An 8,098-nucleotide genomic window follows, 5' to 3' on the forward strand; every position below is an offset into this window, starting at 1 on the left:
TTGTTATTGCTGTTTGGATTTCGATTTTCTTTTTCCTCTTCCACTCTTCTTCCAAATTGGTCTGCTTGAAGCCATCCTCCCCATTTCTCCTCTATTTCCTTTCTAGTTGCCATATTCTCCAAGTGCTGTTGAAAATTTCTGATTTCATGTCTAATACTCCCACAACAATAACAAAAATTACCAATGCGTTTGTATTTGAGTTGAAGTTCAGTAACTATATTATTGTTGCCAGAGATTTTTAGCACTCTTCGCAATGGCTTTGTAATATTGAGCATGAAGCAGGCTTCCCTCCTTATTCCTTATAGAGAAAATATTAACATCTATCACCTCTCCTAAGGTCTCTCCTATCCTCTTTCCCAGACCTTTTGTTTTGCACTACTCTAGGAGGCCCCAAAGTTGAATTCAGATGGGTACAATGGTAAATTCTGCATCATAGATCAGGAAATTCTCCCTTCATTGTTTCAGATTAAGAATGTAATTCTTGAAAAGCCACGGAGCTCCCTTTTCTATTCGCAGAACATCAATCTCTTTTTAAAAAAAATTGATAAAGGTTACCTCCATCATCTAGAACTTTGAAACCCTCTGGTTGAGACCAAATGGCATAGAGGGCTGCCTCCAATGTTTATGTGCTGAATTGTCTGTCAATGAGGAGTCTTCCAGCCAAACTTTTAGAGCATTTCTCTATCCCTTCTTGAATATCTTCATCAGCATACGAAATCATCTGATTCTCCTTTGCATCACTCATTCCTTCTTGTGTATTTAGGGGGGCAGCATTGGCTGCCATTATAAAACCTGAGGCACTTGATGATAATTGACTAGCAATTTTTGTATTACTCTAAAACCCTAGTAGAGCACTGAAACCCTAGCAGCAGTAGGGCATGATGAAAGATAATCGAACACTTGTTAGATTAATCGGTATTCAAGTGGGGCGCTATTCGTACATGGTTCCAATGGTAAAAGATCGGTTCCATATGTTTTTATCTGACACCTCATACTTCTACAACCCATAGAGTCCTAAAGAATGAGGCCTAATAAGATCCTAAGAGACATCCAACTCAACATAGGTTCAAATCTTGGCTGCAACTGAGGCTTTGATTGAGTGGTTATATATGTTATCTCTTAATATATTGTACTCAAATTTAAATATTAACAATAGTCAAATAGTAAATAAATTCTTGTGTAAGTGTAGTGTATATAAGTGTATACAAATTAGGTCAAATTACGAGATAAGACAGGGACTATCAACCACTTATCCATTTTTCCAACCAAAAATTCAATTTCTATTTTATCTTTATTCTACTGAATAAAATATAACTATATGAATTAATATAGTTAGTATTGATCGATGATCGATGACATAGATATGCAGTGGGAATCAATTGGTTACTTTTAATTCTTCTAAATATTATAGAAGATGCAGAGGTTCTCCGCTACAAGGAATTCCTGCACACCAAGTGAGATTTCGCATCTCCACCTACAAATAGACTCGCCTTCACGGGAATGGTAACTGCTAAATATCCTGTTAAAGAGTAACTCATTGCTCAACCACCACTAGGTTGCCACTAAGAAACATTTTTAATTAAAAAAAAGACTAACCTATTTATATACCTACTTACTTTAGTATTAGAGCTCCTCACAAATATCCTTAACTGTCGGCTAAATTGTCGTGGACAGACCACACAAAGTTCTTATCTCATATCGCTCTAGGCTCAGTCGACTTACAATCCATGGCGATATGATCATTATAAATCGGTTATAATACATTATAAGTCGGTTATGAATGTTATAGATCGGTTGTCAATAACAATCATCAAAGCAAATACTAAAATGCTCAAATATGCTACTACTCTCCGTTTAAGGCAAAATTACTCTCCACTTCTGGGCCCACTTGGTGTGTGTTTGGGCTGAGCATTGAAGCTTTCACGTGTAGAGACTTTTCTTGGAGTTAAACGCCAGTTTTTGTGCCAGTTTGGGCATTTAACTCCAGCTTTTATGCCAGTTCTGGCGTTTTGACGCCAGAATTTCTCTGCTGACTTGGAACGCCGGTTTGGGCCATCAAATCTCGGGCAAAGTATGGACTATTATATATTTTTGGAAATCCCAAGATGTCTACTTTCCAACGCAATTGAGAGCACGCCAATTAGGCTTCTGTAGCTTCAGAAAATCCGCTTCGAGTGCAGAGAGGACAGAATCCAACAACATTTGCAGTCCTTTTTCAGCCTATGAATCAGATTTTTGCTCAGGTCCTTCAATTTCAGCCAGAAAATATCTGAAATCACAGAAAAATACACAAACTCATAGCAAAGTCCAAAAATGTAATTTTTATTTAAAAACTAATAAAAACTAACTAAAATATACTAAAAACATATTAAAAACAATGCAAAAAAGTGTATAAATTATCCGCTCATCACAACACCAAACTTAAATTGTTGCTTGTCCCCAAGCAACTGAAAATCAAATAGGATAAAAAGAATAGAATATACAATGAATTCCAAAAACATCTATGAAGATCAGTTTTAATTAGATGAGCGGGGCTATTAGCTTTCTGCTTCTGAACAGTTTTGGCATCACACTTTATCCTTTTGAAGTTTAGAATGATTGGCATCTATAGGAACTAAGAATTCAGATAGTGTTATTAATTCTCCTAGTTCAGTATGTTGATTCTTGAACACAGCTACTTTATGAGTCTTGGCCGTGACCCTAAGCATTTTGTTTTCCAGTATTACCACCGGATACATAAATGCCACAGACACATAACTGGGTGAACCTTTTCAGATTGTGACTCAGCTTTGCTAGAGTCCCCAATTAGAGCTCTTAAGCACACTCTTTTTGCTTTGGACCACAACTTTAACTGCTCAGTCTCAAGTTTTTACTTGACACCTTCACGCCACAAGCACATGGTTAGGGACAGCTTGGTTTAGCCGCTTAGGCCAGGATTTTATTCCTGTGGGCCCTCCTATCCACTGATGCTCAAAGCCTTGGATCCTTTTTATTTTACCCTTGCCTTTTGGTTTAAAGGGCTATTGCCTTTTTCTGCTTGCTTTTTCTTTTTCTTTCTTTCTCTCTTTTTTTTCGCCATTTTTTTCTTTTTTTTTTATTCACTGCTTTTTCTTGCTTCAAGAATCATTTTTATGATTTTTCAGATCATCAATAACATTTCTCCTTTTCCATCATTCTTTCAAGAGCCAACAATTTTAATATTCATAAACAACAAGTTCAAAAATATGCACTGTTCAAGCATTCATTCAGAAGAACAAAAAGTATTGCCACCACATCAAAATAATTAAACTATTTTAAAATTCAAAATTCATGTACTTCTTTTTCTTTTTGCAAAAACATTTTTCATTTAAGAAAGGTGATGGATTCATAGGACATTCATAACTTTAAGACATAGACTCTAAGACACTAATGATCATGTAATAAAGACACAAACATAGATAAACATAAAGCATAAAAATTTGAAAAATAGAAAATAAAGAACAAGAAGATTAAAGAATGGGTCCACCTTAGTGATGGCGGCTAGTTCTTCCTCTTGAAGATCTTATGGAGTGCTTGAGCTCCTTAATGTCTCTTCCTTGCCTTTGTTGCTCCTCTCTCATGACTCTTTGATCTTCTCTAATTTCATGAAGGAGGATGGAATGCTCTTGGTGCTCCATCCTTAGTTGTCCCATATTGGAACTTAATTCTCCTAGGGAGGTGTTAATTTGCTCCCAATAGTTTTGTAGAGGAAAATGCATCCCTTGAGGTATCTCAGGAATTTCATGATGAGGAATTTCCTCATGCTCTTGTCCATGAGTGGGATCTCTTGTTTGCTCCATATTTTTCTTAGTGATGGACTTGTCCTTATTAATGAAGATGTCTTCCTCTATGTCAATTTCAGCTGAGTTGCAGATGTAACAAATGAGATGAGGGAAGGCTAACCTTGCCAAAGTAGAGGACTTGTTTACCACCTTGTAAAGTTCTAGGGATATAACCTCATGAACTTCTACTTTCTCTCCAATCATGATGCTATGGATCATGATAGCCCGGTCTATAGTAACTTCAGACCGGTTACTGGTGGGAATGATTGAGCGTTGGATGAACTCCAACCATCCCCTAGCCACAGGCTTGAGGTCATGCCTTTTTAGTTGAACCGGCTTCCTTCTTGAATCTCTCTTCCATTGAGCGCCTTCTTCACAAATGTCTATGAGGATTTGGTCCAACCTTTGATCAAAGTTGACCCTTCTAGTGTAGGGGTGTGGATCTCCTTGCATCATGGGTAAGTTGAATGCCAACCTTACATTTTCCGGACTGAAATCTAAGCATTTTTCCCGAACCATTGTAAGCCAGTTCTTAGGGTCCGGGTTCACACTTTGATCATGGTTCTTGGTGATCCATGCATTGGCATAGAACTCTTGAACCATTAAGATCCCGACTTGTTGAATGGGGTTGGTGAGAATTTCCCAACCTCTTCTTCGAATCTCATGTCGGATCTCCAGATATTCACCCTTTTTGAGCTTGAAAGGGACCTCGGGAATCACTTTCTTCATGGCCACAACTTCATAGAAGTGGTCTTGATGCACCCTTAAGATGAATATCTCCATCTTCCATGACTCGGAGGTGGAAGCTTTTGCCTTCCCTTTCCTCTTTCTAGAGGTTTCTCCGGCCTTACGTGCCATAAATGGTTATGGAAAAACAAAAAGCAGCGCTTTTACCACACCAAACTTAGAAGGTTTACTCATCCTCGAGAAAAAGAAGAAAGAAAAGAGTAGAGGAAGGAGAAATAGAGGAGATGGAGGGGGGTAGTGTTTCGGCCAAGGGGGAGAAGTAGTGTTTAAGATGTGTGAAAATGAAGGGGTGAAGATGGGTTTATATAGGAGTGGGGAGAGGATAAGGTTCGGCCATGTATGGGTGGGTTTGGGAGGGAAAGTGCTTCGAATTTGAATGGTGAGGTAGGTGGGATTTATGATGGATGGATGTGGATTGGTGAAGGGTTTATGGAGAAGAGGGTAGGATTTGATAGGTGAGGGATTTTTTGGGGAAGAGGTATTGAGGTGATTGGTGAAGGGTATTTGGAGAAGAGTATTATGAAAAGGTGTGAAGAAGAGAGAGAGTGAGTTGAGGTTGGTGGGGATCCTGTGGGGTCCACAGATTCTGAGGTGTCAAGGATTTCTCATCCCTACACCAATTAGGCGTGCAAAACGCCCTCTGCTACCAATCCTGGCGTTTAACGCCAGGTTGCTGCCTATTTCTGGCGTTAAACGCCAGTCTGGTGCCCATTTCTGGCGTTAAACACCCAGAATGGTGCCAGACTGGGCGTTTAACGCCCATTATGCTGCCCTTACTGGCGTTTAAACGCCAGTAGGCTTCTCCTCCAGGATGTGCTGTTTTTCATTCTATTTTTCAGTTTGTTTTTGCTTTTTCAATTGTTTTTGTGACTTCACATGATCATCAACCTACAGAAAATATAAAATAACAATAGAAAATAAAAATTTAACATAGATAAGTAAAATTGGGTTGCCTCCCAACAAGCGCTTCTTTAATGTCAGTAGCTTGACAGTGGGCTCTCATGGAGCCTCACAGATACTCAGAACATGATGATGGCCTCTCAACACCAAACTTAGAGTTTGGTTGTGGCCTCCCAACACCAAACTTAGAGTTTGAATGTGGGGGTTTTGTTTGACTCTGCATTGAGAGAAGCTTTTCATGCTTCCTCTCCATGGTTACAGAGGGAGATCCTTGAGCCTTAAACACAAGGGAGTCCTCATTCACTTGGAGGATCAATTCTCCTCTGTCAACATCAATCACAGCCTTTGCTGTGGCTAGGAAGGGTCTGCCAAGGATGATGGATTCATCCATACACTTCCCAGTGTCTAGGACTATGAAATCAGCAGGGATGTAGTGTTCTTCAACCTTTACCAAGACATCCTCTACAAGTCCATAAGCTTGTTTTCTAGAATTGTCTGCCATCTCTAGAGAGATTCTTGCAGCTTGTACCTCAAGGATTCCTAGCTTCTCCATTACAGAGAGAGGCATTAGGTTTATACTTGACCCTAGGTCACACAGAGCCTTCTCAAAGGTCATGGTGCCTATGGTACAAGGTATTGAGAACTTTCCAGGATCCTGTCTCTTCAGAGGTAATTTCTGCCTAGTCAAGTCATCCAGTTCTTTGGTGAGCAAGGGTGGTTCATCCTCCCAAGTCTCATTACCAACTAGCTTGGCATTTAGCTTCATGATTGCTCCAAGGTACTTAGCAACTTGTTCTTCAGTAACATCTTCATCCTCTTCAGAGGAAGAATATTCATCAGAGCTCATGAATGGCAAAAGTAAATTCAATGGAATCTCTATGGTCTCAGTGTGAGCCTCGGATTCCCATGGTTTCTCATTAGAAAATTCCTTGGAGGCCAGTGGACGTCCATTGAGGTCTTCCTCAGTGGAGATCACTGCCTCTTCCTCCTCTCCAGGTTCGGCCGTGTGGGACATGTTGATGGCCTTGCACTCTCCTTTTGGATTTTCTTCTGTATTGCTTGGAAGAGTACTAGGAGGGAGTTCAGTAACTTTCTTGCTCAGCTGACCCACTTGTGCCTCCAAATTTCTAATGAAAGACCTTGTTTCAGTCATGAAACTTTGAGTGGTCTTAATTAAATCAGAGACTACAGTTGCTAATTCAGAGTGGCTCTGCTTAGAATTCTCTGTTTGTTGCTGAGAAGATGATGGAAAAGGTTTGCCATTGCTAAACCTATTTCTTCCACCATTATTGTTGTTGAAGCCTTGTTGAGGCCTCTGTGGATCCTTCCATGAGAGGTTTGGATGATTTCTCCATGAAGGATTATAGGTGTTTCCATAGGATTCTCCCATGTAATTCACCTCTTCCATTGTTGGGTTCTCAAGATCATAAGCTTCTTCAGATGAAGCTTCTTTGGTACTGCCTGTTGCTGCTTGCATTCCAGACAGACTCTGAGAAATCATATTGACTTGCTGAGTCAATATTTTGTTCTGAGCCAATATGGCATTCAGAGTATCAATCTCAAGAACTCATTTTTTCTGATTTGTCCCATTATTCACATGATTCCTGTCAGAAGTGTACATGAATTGGTTATTTACAACCATTTCAATGAGTTCTTGAGCTTCTGCAGGCGTCTTCTTAAGATGAAGAGATCCTCCAGCAGAGCTGTCCAATGACATCTTGGACAGTTCAGATAGACCATCATAGAAAATACCTATGATGCTCCATTCTGAAAGCATGTCAGAAGGACACCTTCTGATCAATTGCTTGTATCTTTCCCAAGCTTCATAGAGGGATTCACCTTCCTTCTGTCTGAAGGTTTGGACTTCCACTCTAAGCTTGCTCAATTTTTGAGGTAGAAAGAATTTTGCCAAGAAGGCATTGACTAGCTTTTTCCAAGAGTTCAGGCTTTCTTTAGGTTGTGAATCCAACCATGTTCTAGCTCTGTCTCTTACAGCAAAGGGAAAAAGCATAAGTCTATAGACCTCGGGATCAACCCCATTAGTCTTGACAGTGTCACAGATTTGCAGAAATTCAGCTAAGAATTGATGAGGATCTTCTAATGGAAGTCCATAAAACTTGCAATTCTGTTGCATTAGAGAAACTAATTGAGGATTAAGCTCAAAGTTGTCTGCTCCAATGGCAGGGATTGAGATGCTTCTCCCATAGAAGTCGGGAGTAGGTGCAGTAAAGTCACCAAGCACCTTCCTTTCATTGTTGGCATTGTTGTTGTTTTCGGCTGCCATGGCTTCTTTTTGTTTGAAAATTTCTGTTAGGTCCTCTATAGAGAGTTGTACTTTAGCTTCTTTTAGCTTTCTCTTCAAGGTCCTTTCAGGTTCAGGATTAGCTTCAACAAGAATGCCTTTGTCCTTGCTCCTACTCATATGAAAAGAGAGGAGAATAAAATATGGAATCCTCTATGTCACAGTATAGAGATTCCTTGAGGTGTCAGAGGAAAATAAAAATAGAAGGATGAGGTAGAGAAGAGAGAATTCGAACTTATCAAGAGGGATAAAGTTCGAATTGTACATTGAGGAGGAATGGTAGTCCTTTAAATAGAAAGATTTGAGAAGAGGGGAAGAAATTTCGAAATTAAAGTAAAAAGATTTTGAA

At 39.6% G+C, this 8,098-nt stretch overlaps 1 non-coding gene across 1 annotated transcript; it reads left to right on the forward strand.

Moving 5' to 3' along the window:
• Window positions 1-7,218: 7,218 nt before the first annotated feature.
• Window positions 7,219-7,326, forward strand: LOC112767967 (small nucleolar RNA R71). The gene has a single exon (XR_003185406.1). It is a non-coding gene; the product is annotated as a small nucleolar RNA R71 (small nucleolar RNA).
• The last annotated feature ends 772 nt before the right edge of the window (window positions 7,327-8,098 follow it).

The sequence above is a fragment of the Arachis hypogaea genome, chromosome 17 (genome assembly GCF_003086295.3).
Source record: "Arachis hypogaea cultivar Tifrunner chromosome 17, arahy.Tifrunner.gnm2.J5K5, whole genome shotgun sequence".
In the NCBI taxonomy this organism is placed as follows: domain Eukaryota; kingdom Viridiplantae; phylum Streptophyta; class Magnoliopsida; order Fabales; family Fabaceae; genus Arachis; species Arachis hypogaea.